The sequence below is a fragment of the Euphorbia lathyris genome, chromosome 1, assembly GCF_963576675.1.
Source record: "Euphorbia lathyris chromosome 1, ddEupLath1.1, whole genome shotgun sequence".
Classification (NCBI taxonomy): Eukaryota; Viridiplantae; Streptophyta; class Magnoliopsida; order Malpighiales; family Euphorbiaceae; genus Euphorbia; species Euphorbia lathyris.
In genome coordinates, this window is record NC_088910.1 from 132,709,057 (window position 1) to 132,718,593 (window position 9,537).

Below are 9,537 nucleotides of genomic sequence, written 5' to 3' on the forward strand. Positions count from 1 at the left end.
CTGACCCCCGCCTCGAAAACGTGCACGCCATGGTGAAAAAAAATTAAATAATTAAAAAATGCACGTTGCAAAAAAGTTTGGGCCCGCCTCGAAAACGTGCAAGCCATGGTGAAAAAAAAATTAAATAATTAAAAAATGCACGTTGCAAAAAAGTTTGGGGGTGCAACACGAGGACTTCCCAAGAGGTCACCCATCTTAGTACTACTCTCGCCCAAGCACGTTTACCTTCGGAGTTCTGATGGGATCCGGTGCATTAGTGCTGGTATGATCGCACCCGTCATCCCATGCAAAAACTAAGCATATATTCCATACTGGGCGCCCCTTTCTCCCGTATGCTCATCCTTCACGTGCATGCACAAGCCCCCGGACCCCAAACACTGACCCCCGCCTCGAAAACGTGCACGCCATGGTGAAAAAAAATTAAATAATTAAAAAATGCACGTTGCAAAAAAGTTTGGGCCCGCCTCGAAAACGTGCACGCCATGGTGAAAAAAAAATTAAATAATTAAAAAATGCACGTTGCAAAAAAGTTTGGGCCCGCCTCGAAAACGTGCACGCCATGGTGAAAAAAAAAATTAAATAATTAAAAAATGCACGTTGCAAAAAAGTTTGGGGGTGCAACACGAGGACTTCCCAAGAGGTCACCCATCTTAGTACTACTCTCGCCCAAGCACGTTTACCTTCGGAGTTCTGATGGGATCCGGTGCATTAGTGCTGGTATGATCGCACCCGTCATCCCATGCAAAAACTAAGCATATATTCCATACTGGGCGCCCCTTTCTCCCGTATGCTCATCCTTCACGTGCATGCACAAGCCTCCGGACCCCAAACACTGACCCCCGCCTCGAAAACGTGCACGCCATGGTGAAAAAAAAATTAAATAATTAAAAAATGCACGTTGCAAAAAAGTTTGGGCCCGCCTCGAAAACGTGCACGCCATGGTGAAAAAAAAATTAAATAATTAAAAAATGCACGTTGCAAAAAAGTTTGGGGGTGCAACACGAGGACTTCCCAAGAGGTCACCCATCTTAGTACTACTCTCGCCCAAGCACGTTTTACTTCGGAGTTCTGATGGGATCCGGTGCATTAGTGCTGGTATGATCGCACCCGTCATCCCATGCAAAAACTAAGCATATATTCCATACTGGGCGCCCCTTTCTCCCGTATGCTCATCCTTCACGTGCATGCACAAGCCCCCGGACCCCAAACACTGACCCCCGCCTCGAAAACGTGCACGCCATGGTGAAAAAAAATTAAATAATTAAAAAATGCACGTTGCAAAAAAGTTTGGGCCCGCCTCGAAAACGTGCACGCCATGGTGAAAAAAAAATTAAATAATTAAAAAATGCACGTTGCAAAAAAGTTTGGGGGTGCAACACGAGGACTTCCCAAGAGGTCACCCATCTTAGTACTACTCTCGCCCAAGCACGTTTAACTTCGGAGTTCTGATGGGATCCGGTGCATTAGTGCTGGTATGATCGCACCCGTCATCCCATGCAAAAACTAAGCATATATTCCATACTGGGCGCCCCTTTCTCCAATATGCTCATCCTTCACGTGCATGCACAAGCCCCCGGACCCCAAACACTGACCCCCTCCTCGAAAACGTGCACGCCATGGTGAAAAAAAAATTAAATAATTAAAAAATGCACGTTGCAAAAAAGTTTGGGCCCGCCTCGAAAACGTGCACGCCATGGTGAAAAAAAAATTAAATAATTAAAAAATGCACGTTGCAAAAAAGTTTGGGGGTGCAACACGAGGACTTCCCAAGAGGTCACCCATCTTAGTACTACTCTCGCCCAAGGACGTTTAACTTCGGAGTTCTGATGGGATCCGGTGCATTAGTGCTGGTATGATCGCACCCGTCATCCCATGCAAAAACTAAGCATATATTCCATACTGGGCGCCCCTTTCTCCCGTATGCTCATTCTTAACGTGCATGCACAAGCCCCCGGACCCCAAACACTGACCCCCGCCTCGAAAACGTGCACGCCATGGTGAAAAAAAAATTAAATAATTAAAAAATGCACGTTGCAAAAAAGTTTGGGCCCGCCTCGAAAACGTGCACGCCATGGTGAAAAAAAAATTAAATAATTAAAAAATGCACGTTGCAAAAAAGTTTGGGGGTGCAACACGAGGACTTCCCAAGAGGTCACCCATCTTAGTACTACTCTCGCCCAAGCACGTTTAGCTTCGGAGTTCTGATGGGATCCGGTGCATTAGTGCTGGTATGATCGCACCCGTCATCCTATGCAAAAACTAAGCATATATTCCATACTGGGCGCCCATTTCTCCCGTATGCTCATCCTTCACGTGCATGCACAAGCCTCCGGACCCCAAACACTGACCCCCGCCTCGAAAACGTGCACGCCATGGTGAAAAAAAAATTAAATAATTAAAAAATGCACGTTGCAAAAAAGTTTGGGCCCGCCTCGAAAACGTGCACGCCATGGTGAAAAAAAAATTAAATAATTAAAAAATGCACGTTGCAAAAAAGTTTGGGGGTGCAACACGAGGACTTCCCAAGAGGTCACCCATCTTAGTACTACTCTCGCCCAAGCACGTTTAACTTCGGAGTTCTGATGGGATCCGGTGCATTAGTGCTGGTATGATCGCACCCGTCATCCCATGCAAAAACTAAGCATATATTCCATACTGGGCGCCCCTTTCTCCCGTATGCTCATCCTTCACGTGCATGCACAAGCCCCCGGACCCCAAACACTGACCCCCGCCTCGAAAACGTGCACGCCATGGTGAAAAAAAATTAAATAATTAAAAAATGCACGTTGCAAAAAAGTTTGGGCCCGCCTCGAAAACGTGCACGCCATGGTGAAAAAAAAATTAAATAATTAAAAAATGCACGTTGCAAAAAAGTTTGGGGGTGCAACACGAGGACTTCCCAAGAGGTCACCCATCTTAGTACTACTCTCGCCCAAGCACGTTTACCTTCGGAGTTCTGATGGGATCCGGTGCATTAGTGCTGGTATGATCGCACCCGTCATCCCATGCAAAAACTAAGCATATATTCCATACTGGGCGCCCCTTTCTCCCGTATGCTCATCCTTCACGTGCATGCACAAGCCCCCGGACCCCAAACACTGACCCCCGCCTCGAAAACGTGCACGCCATGGTGAAAAAAAAATTAAATAATTAAAAAATGCACGTTGCAAAAAAGTTTGGACCCGCCTCGAAAACGTGCACGCCATGGTGAAAAATAAATTAAATAATTAAAAAATGCACGTTGCAAAAAAGTTTGGGGGTGCAACACGAGGACTTCCCAAGAGGTCACCCATCTTAGTACTACTCTCGCCCAAGCACGTTTAACTTCGGAGTTCTGATGGGATCCGGTGCATTAGTGCTGGTATGATCGCACCCGTCATCCCATGCAAAAACTAAGCATATATTCCATACTGGGCGCCCCTTTCTCCCGTATGCTCATCCTTCACGTGCATGCACAAGCCTCCGGACCCCAAACACTGACCCCCGCCTCGAAAACGTGCACGCCATGGTGAAAAAAAAATTAAATAATTAAAAAATGCACGTTGCAAAAAAGTTTGGGCCCGCCTCGAAAACGTGCACGCCATGGTGAAAAAAAAATTAAATAATTAAAAATGCACGTTGCAAAAAAGTTTGGGGGTGCAACACGAGGACTTTCCAAGAGGTCACCCATCTTAGTACTACTCTCGCCCAAGCACGTTTAACTTCGGAGTTCTGATGGGATCCGGTGCATTAGTGCTGGTATGATCGCACCCGTCATCCCATGCAAAAACTAAGCATATATTCCATACTGGGCGCCCCTTTCTCCCGTATGCTCATCCTTCACGTGCATGCACAAGCCCCCGGACCCCAAACACTGACCCCCGCCTCGAAAACGTGCACGCCATGGTGAAAAAAAATTAAATTAAAAAATGCACGTTGCAAAAAAGTTTGGGCCCGCCTCGAAAACGTGCACGCCATGGTGAAAAAAAAATTAAATAATTAAAAAATGCACGTTGCAAAAAAGTTTGTGGGTGCAACACGAGGACTTCCCAAGAGGTCACCCATCTTAGTACTACTCTCGCCCAAGGACGTTTAACTTCGGAGTTCTGATGGGATCCGGTGCATTAGTGCTGGTATGATCGCACCCGTCATCCCATGCAAAAACTAAGCATATATTCCATACTGGGCGCCCCTTTCTCCCGTATGCTCATCCTTCACGTGCATGCACAAGCCCCCGGACCCCAAACACTGACCCCCGCCTCGAAAACGTGCACGCCATGGTGAAAAAAAAAATTAAATAATTAAAAAATGCACGTTGCAAAACAGTTTGGGCCCGCCTCGAAAACGTGCACGCCATGGTGAAAAAAAAATTAAATAATTAAAAAATGCACGTTGCAAAAAAGTTTGGGGGTGCAACATGAGGACTTCCCAAGAGGTCACCCATCTTAGTACTACTCTCGCCCAAGCACGTTTAACTTCGGAGTTCTGATGGGATCCGGTGCATTAGTGCTGGTATGATCGCACCCGTCATCCCATGCAAAAACTAAGCATATATTCCATACTGGGCGCCCCTTTCTCCCGTATGCTCATCCTTCACGTGCATGCACAAGCCCCCGGACCCCAAACACTGACCCCCTCCTCGAAAACGTGCACGCCATGGTGAAAAAAAAATTAAATAATTAAAAAATGCACGTTGCAAAAAAGTTTGGGCCCGCCTCGAAAACGTGCACGCCATGGTGAAAAAAAATTAAATAATTAAAAAATGCACGTTGCAAAAAAGTTTGGGGGTGCAACACGAGGACTTCCCAAGAGGTCACCCATCTAAGTACTACTCTCGCCCAAGCACGTTTCACTTCGGAGTTCTGATGGGATCCGGTGGATTAGTGCTGGTATGATCGCACCCGTCATCCCATGCAAAAACTAAGCATATATTCCATACTGGGCGCCCCTTTCTCCCGTATGCTCATCCTTCACGTGGATACACAAGCCCCCGGACCCCAAACACTGACCCCCGCCTCGAAAACGTGCACGCCATGGTGAAAAAAAAAATTAAATAATTAAAAAATGCACGTTGCAAAAAAGTTTGGGCCCGCCTCGAAAACGTGCACGCCATGGTGAAAAAAAAATTAAATAATTAAAAAATGCACGTTGCAAAAAAGTTTGGGGGTGCAACACGAGGACTTCCCAAGAGGTCACCCATCTAAGTACTACTCTCGCCCAAGCACGTTTCACTTCGGAGTTCTGATGGGATCCGGTGCATTAGTGCTGGTATGATCGCACCCGTCATCCCATGCAAAAACTAAGCATATATTCCATACTGGGCGCCCCTTTCTCCCGTATGCTCATCCTTCACGTGCATGCACAAGCCCCCGGACCCCAAACACTGACCCCCGCCTCGAAAACGTGCACGCCATGGTGAAAAAAAATTAAATAATTAAAAAATGCACGTTGCAAAAAAGTTTGGGCCCGCCTCGAAAACGTGCAAGCCATGGTGAAAAAAAAATTAAATAATTAAAAAATGCACGTTGCAAAAAAGTTTGGGGGTGCAACACGAGGACTTCCCAAGAGGTCACCCATCTTAGTACTACTCTCGCCCAAGCACGTTTACCTTCGGAGTTCTGATGGGATCCGGTGCATTAGTGCTGGTATGATCGCACCCGTCATCCCATGCAAAAACTAAGCATATATTCCATACTGGGCGCCCCTTTCTCCCGTATGCTCATCCTTCACGTGCATGCACAAGCCCCCGGACCCCAAACACTGACCCCCGCCTCGAAAACGTGCACGCCATGGTGAAAAAAAATTAAATAATTAAAAAATGCACGTTGCAAAAAAGTTTGGGCCCGCCTCGAAAACGTGCACGCCATGGTGAAAAAAAAATTAAATAATTAAAAAATGCACGTTGCAAAAAAGTTTGGGCCCGCCTCGAAAACGTGCACGCCATGGTGAAAAAAAAAATTAAATAATTAAAAAATGCACGTTGCAAAAAAGTTTGGGGGTGCAACACGAGGACTTCCCAAGAGGTCACCCATCTTAGTACTACTCTCGCCCAAGCACGTTTACCTTCGGAGTTCTGATGGGATCCGGTGCATTAGTGCTGGTATGATCGCACCCGTCATCCCATGCAAAAACTAAGCATATATTCCATACTGGGCGCCCCTTTCTCCCGTATGCTCATCCTTCACGTGCATGCACAAGCCTCCGGACCCCAAACACTGACCCCCGCCTCGAAAACGTGCACGCCATGGTGAAAAAAAAATTAAATAATTAAAAAATGCACGTTGCAAAAAAGTTTGGGCCCGCCTCGAAAACGTGCACGCCATGGTGAAAAAAAAATTAAATAATTAAAAAATGCACGTTGCAAAAAAGTTTGGGGGTGCAACACGAGGACTTCCCAAGAGGTCACCCATCTTAGTACTACTCTCGCCCAAGCACGTTTTACTTCGGAGTTCTGATGGGATCCGGTGCATTAGTGCTGGTATGATCGCACCCGTCATCCCATGCAAAAACTAAGCATATATTCCATACTGGGCGCCCCTTTCTCCCGTATGCTCATCCTTCACGTGCATGCACAAGCCCCCGGACCCCAAACACTGACCCCCGCCTCGAAAACGTGCACGCCATGGTGAAAAAAAATTAAATAATTAAAAAATGCACGTTGCAAAAAAGTTTGGGCCCGCCTCGAAAACGTGCACGCCATGGTGAAAAAAAAATTAAATAATTAAAAAATGCACGTTGCAAAAAAGTTTGGGGGTGCAACACGAGGACTTCCCAAGAGGTCACCCATCTTAGTACTACTCTCGCCCAAGCACGTTTAACTTCGGAGTTCTGATGGGATCCGGTGCATTAGTGCTGGTATGATCGCACCCGTCATCCCATGCAAAAACTAAGCATATATTCCATACTGGGCGCCCCTTTCTCCAATATGCTCATCCTTCACGTGCATGCACAAGCCCCCGGACCCCAAACACTGACCCCCTCCTCGAAAACGTGCACGCCATGGTGAAAAAAAAATTAAATAATTAAAAAATGCACGTTGCAAAAAAGTTTGGGCCCGCCTCGAAAACGTGCACGCCATGGTGAAAAAAAAATTAAATAATTAAAAAATGCACGTTGCAAAAAAGTTTGGGGGTGCAACACGAGGACTTCCCAAGAGGTCACCCATCTTAGTACTACTCTCGCCCAAGGACGTTTAACTTCGGAGTTCTGATGGGATCCGGTGCATTAGTGCTGGTATGATCGCACCCGTCATCCCATGCAAAAACTAAGCATATATTCCATACTGGGCGCCCCTTTCTCCCGTATGCTCATCCTTCACGTGCATGCACAAGCCCCCGGACCCCAAACACTGACCCCCGCCTCGAAAACGTGCACGCCATGGTGAAAAAAAAATTAAATAATTAAAAAATGCACGTTGCAAAAAAGTTTGGGCCCGCCTCGAAAACGTGCACGCCATGGTGAAAAAAAAATTAAATAATTAAAAAATGCACGTTGCAAAAAAGTTTGGGGGTGCAACATGAGGACTTCCCAAGAGGTCACCCATCTTAGTACTACTCTCGCCCAAGCACGTTTAGCTTCGGAGTTCTGATGGGATCCGGTGCATTAGTGCTGGTATGATCGCACCCGTCATCCCATGCAAAAACTAAGCATATATTCCATACTGGGCGCCCCTTTCTCCCGTATGCTCATCCTTCACGTGCATGCACAAGCCCCCGGACCCCAAACACTGACCCCCTCCTCGAAAACGTGCACGCCATGGTGAAAAAAAAAATTAAATAATTAAAAAATGCACGTTGCAAAAAAGTTTGGGCCCGCCTCGAAAACGTGCACGCCATGGTGAAAAAAAATTAAATAATTAAAAAATGCACGTTGCAAAAAAGTTTGGGGGTGCAACACGAGGACTTCCCAAGAGGTCACCCATCTAAGTACTACTCTCGCCCAAGCACGTTTCACTTCGGAGTTCTGATGGGATCCGGTGGATTAGTGCTGGTATGATCGCACCCGTCATCCCATGCAAAAACTAAGCATATATTCCATACTGGGCGCCCCTTTCTCCCGTATGCTCATCCTTCACGTGCATACACAAGCCCCCGGACCCCAAACACTGACCCCCCGCCTCGAAAACGTGCACGCCATGGTGAAAAAAAAAATTAAATAATTAAAAAATGCACGTTGCAAAAAAGTTTGGGCCCGCCTCGAAAACGTGCACGCCATGGTGAAAAAAAAATTAAATAATTAAAAAATGCACGTTGCAAAAAAGTTTGGGGGTGCAACACGAGGACTTCCCAAGAGGTCACCCATCTAAGTACTACTCTCGCCCAAGCACGTTTCACTTCGGAGTTCTGATGGGATCCGGTGGATTAGTGCTGGTATGATCGCACCCGTCATCCCATGCAAAAACTAAGCATATATTCCATACTGGGCGCCCCTTTCTCCCGTATGCTCATCCTTCACGTGCATGCACAAGCCCCCGGACCCCAAACACTGACCCCCGCCTCGAAAACATGCACGCCATGGTGAAAAAAAAAATTAAATAATTAAAAAATGCACGTTGCAAAAAAGTTTGGGGGTGCAACACGAGGACTTCCCAAGAGGTCAACCATCTTAGTACTACTCTCGCCCAAGCACGTTTAACTTCGAAGTTCTGATGGGATCCCGTGCATTAGTGCTGGTATGATCGCACCCGTCATCCCATGCAAAAACTAAGCATATATTCCATACTGGGCGCCCCTTTCTCCCGTATGCTCATCCTTCACGTGCATGCACAAGCCCCCGGACCCCAAACACTGACCCCCGCCTCGAAAACGTGCACGCCATGGTGAAAAAAAATTAAATAATTAAAAAATGCACGTTGCAAAAAAGTTTGGGGGTGCAAGACTTCCCAAGAGGTCACCCATCTTAGTACTACTCTCGCCCAAGCACGTTTAACTTCGGAGTTCTGATGGGATCCGGTGCATTAGTGCTGGTATGATCGCACCCGTCATCCCATGCAAAAACTAAGCATATATTCCATACTGGGCGCCCCTTTCTCCCGTATGCTCATCCTTCACGTGCATGCACAAGCCTCCGGACCCCAAACACTGACCCCCGCCTCGAAAACGTGCACGCCATGGTGAAAAAAAAATTAAATAATTAAAAAATGCACGTTGCAAAAAAGTTTGGGCCCGCCTCGAAAACGTGCACGCCATGGTGAAAAAAAAATTAAATAATTAAAAAATGCACGTTGCAAAAAAGTTTGGGGGTGCAACACGAGGACTTTCCAAGAGGTCACCCATCTTAGTACTACTCTCGCCCAAGCACGTTTAACTTCGGAGTTCTGATGGGATCCGGTGCATTAGTGCTGGTATGATCGCACCCGTCATCCCATGCAAAAACTAAGCATATATTCCATACTGGGCGCCCCTTTCTCCCGTATGCTCATCCTTCACGTGCATGCACAAGCCCCCGGACCCCAAACACTGACCCCTGCCTCGAAAACGTGCACGCCATGGTGAAAAAAAATTAAATAATTAAAAAATGCACGTTGCAAAAAAGTTTGGGCCCGCCTCGAAAACGTGC

At 46.6% G+C, this 9,537-nt stretch overlaps 25 non-coding genes across 25 annotated transcripts; all 25 read right to left on the minus strand.

Moving 5' to 3' along the window:
* Positions 1-157: 157 nt before the first annotated feature.
* On the minus strand, positions 158-276 carry LOC136213221 (5S ribosomal RNA). The gene has a single exon (XR_010680345.1). It is a non-coding gene; the product is annotated as a 5S ribosomal RNA (ribosomal RNA).
* A 336-nt stretch (positions 277-612) lies between these two features.
* LOC136213222 (5S ribosomal RNA) lies at positions 613-731 on the minus strand. The gene has a single exon (XR_010680346.1). It is a non-coding gene; the product is annotated as a 5S ribosomal RNA (ribosomal RNA).
* A 259-nt stretch (positions 732-990) lies between these two features.
* LOC136212314 (5S ribosomal RNA) lies at positions 991-1,109 on the minus strand. Its single transcript, XR_010679479.1, has one exon. It is a non-coding gene; the product is annotated as a 5S ribosomal RNA (ribosomal RNA).
* A 258-nt stretch (positions 1,110-1,367) lies between these two features.
* Positions 1,368-1,486, minus strand: LOC136211407 (5S ribosomal RNA). Its single transcript, XR_010678609.1, has one exon. It is a non-coding gene; the product is annotated as a 5S ribosomal RNA (ribosomal RNA).
* Positions 1,487-1,745: 259 nt separating this feature from the next.
* LOC136213802 (5S ribosomal RNA) lies at positions 1,746-1,864 on the minus strand. Its single transcript, XR_010680905.1, has one exon. It is a non-coding gene; the product is annotated as a 5S ribosomal RNA (ribosomal RNA).
* Positions 1,865-2,123: 259 nt separating this feature from the next.
* Positions 2,124-2,242, minus strand: LOC136211747 (5S ribosomal RNA). Its single transcript, XR_010678938.1, has one exon. It is a non-coding gene; the product is annotated as a 5S ribosomal RNA (ribosomal RNA).
* A 259-nt stretch (positions 2,243-2,501) lies between these two features.
* On the minus strand, positions 2,502-2,620 carry LOC136211408 (5S ribosomal RNA). Its single transcript, XR_010678610.1, has one exon. It is a non-coding gene; the product is annotated as a 5S ribosomal RNA (ribosomal RNA).
* Positions 2,621-2,878: 258 nt separating this feature from the next.
* Positions 2,879-2,997, minus strand: LOC136213223 (5S ribosomal RNA). The gene has a single exon (XR_010680347.1). It is a non-coding gene; the product is annotated as a 5S ribosomal RNA (ribosomal RNA).
* A 259-nt stretch (positions 2,998-3,256) lies between these two features.
* On the minus strand, positions 3,257-3,375 carry LOC136211409 (5S ribosomal RNA). Its single transcript, XR_010678611.1, has one exon. It is a non-coding gene; the product is annotated as a 5S ribosomal RNA (ribosomal RNA).
* A 258-nt stretch (positions 3,376-3,633) lies between these two features.
* Positions 3,634-3,752, minus strand: LOC136213483 (5S ribosomal RNA). Its single transcript, XR_010680591.1, has one exon. It is a non-coding gene; the product is annotated as a 5S ribosomal RNA (ribosomal RNA).
* A 255-nt stretch (positions 3,753-4,007) lies between these two features.
* On the minus strand, positions 4,008-4,126 carry LOC136214370 (5S ribosomal RNA). The gene has a single exon (XR_010681459.1). It is a non-coding gene; the product is annotated as a 5S ribosomal RNA (ribosomal RNA).
* Positions 4,127-4,386: 260 nt separating this feature from the next.
* On the minus strand, positions 4,387-4,505 carry LOC136213954 (5S ribosomal RNA). Its single transcript, XR_010681054.1, has one exon. It is a non-coding gene; the product is annotated as a 5S ribosomal RNA (ribosomal RNA).
* A 258-nt stretch (positions 4,506-4,763) lies between these two features.
* LOC136213899 (5S ribosomal RNA) lies at positions 4,764-4,882 on the minus strand. The gene has a single exon (XR_010680999.1). It is a non-coding gene; the product is annotated as a 5S ribosomal RNA (ribosomal RNA).
* A 260-nt stretch (positions 4,883-5,142) lies between these two features.
* On the minus strand, positions 5,143-5,261 carry LOC136212370 (5S ribosomal RNA). Its single transcript, XR_010679531.1, has one exon. It is a non-coding gene; the product is annotated as a 5S ribosomal RNA (ribosomal RNA).
* A 258-nt stretch (positions 5,262-5,519) lies between these two features.
* On the minus strand, positions 5,520-5,638 carry LOC136213224 (5S ribosomal RNA). Its single transcript, XR_010680348.1, has one exon. It is a non-coding gene; the product is annotated as a 5S ribosomal RNA (ribosomal RNA).
* Positions 5,639-5,974: 336 nt separating this feature from the next.
* On the minus strand, positions 5,975-6,093 carry LOC136213225 (5S ribosomal RNA). Its single transcript, XR_010680349.1, has one exon. It is a non-coding gene; the product is annotated as a 5S ribosomal RNA (ribosomal RNA).
* A 259-nt stretch (positions 6,094-6,352) lies between these two features.
* On the minus strand, positions 6,353-6,471 carry LOC136212316 (5S ribosomal RNA). Its single transcript, XR_010679481.1, has one exon. It is a non-coding gene; the product is annotated as a 5S ribosomal RNA (ribosomal RNA).
* A 258-nt stretch (positions 6,472-6,729) lies between these two features.
* On the minus strand, positions 6,730-6,848 carry LOC136211411 (5S ribosomal RNA). The gene has a single exon (XR_010678613.1). It is a non-coding gene; the product is annotated as a 5S ribosomal RNA (ribosomal RNA).
* A 259-nt stretch (positions 6,849-7,107) lies between these two features.
* LOC136213803 (5S ribosomal RNA) lies at positions 7,108-7,226 on the minus strand. The gene has a single exon (XR_010680906.1). It is a non-coding gene; the product is annotated as a 5S ribosomal RNA (ribosomal RNA).
* A 259-nt stretch (positions 7,227-7,485) lies between these two features.
* LOC136214372 (5S ribosomal RNA) lies at positions 7,486-7,604 on the minus strand. Its single transcript, XR_010681461.1, has one exon. It is a non-coding gene; the product is annotated as a 5S ribosomal RNA (ribosomal RNA).
* A 259-nt stretch (positions 7,605-7,863) lies between these two features.
* LOC136213900 (5S ribosomal RNA) lies at positions 7,864-7,982 on the minus strand. Its single transcript, XR_010681000.1, has one exon. It is a non-coding gene; the product is annotated as a 5S ribosomal RNA (ribosomal RNA).
* A 261-nt stretch (positions 7,983-8,243) lies between these two features.
* LOC136213901 (5S ribosomal RNA) lies at positions 8,244-8,362 on the minus strand. The gene has a single exon (XR_010681001.1). It is a non-coding gene; the product is annotated as a 5S ribosomal RNA (ribosomal RNA).
* A 183-nt stretch (positions 8,363-8,545) lies between these two features.
* On the minus strand, positions 8,546-8,664 carry LOC136215325 (5S ribosomal RNA). The gene has a single exon (XR_010682367.1). It is a non-coding gene; the product is annotated as a 5S ribosomal RNA (ribosomal RNA).
* Positions 8,665-8,843: 179 nt separating this feature from the next.
* On the minus strand, positions 8,844-8,958 carry LOC136215754 (5S ribosomal RNA). The gene has a single exon (XR_010682785.1). It is a non-coding gene; the product is annotated as a 5S ribosomal RNA (ribosomal RNA).
* A 259-nt stretch (positions 8,959-9,217) lies between these two features.
* LOC136213484 (5S ribosomal RNA) lies at positions 9,218-9,336 on the minus strand. The gene has a single exon (XR_010680592.1). It is a non-coding gene; the product is annotated as a 5S ribosomal RNA (ribosomal RNA).
* Positions 9,337-9,537: the final 201 nt, after the last annotated feature.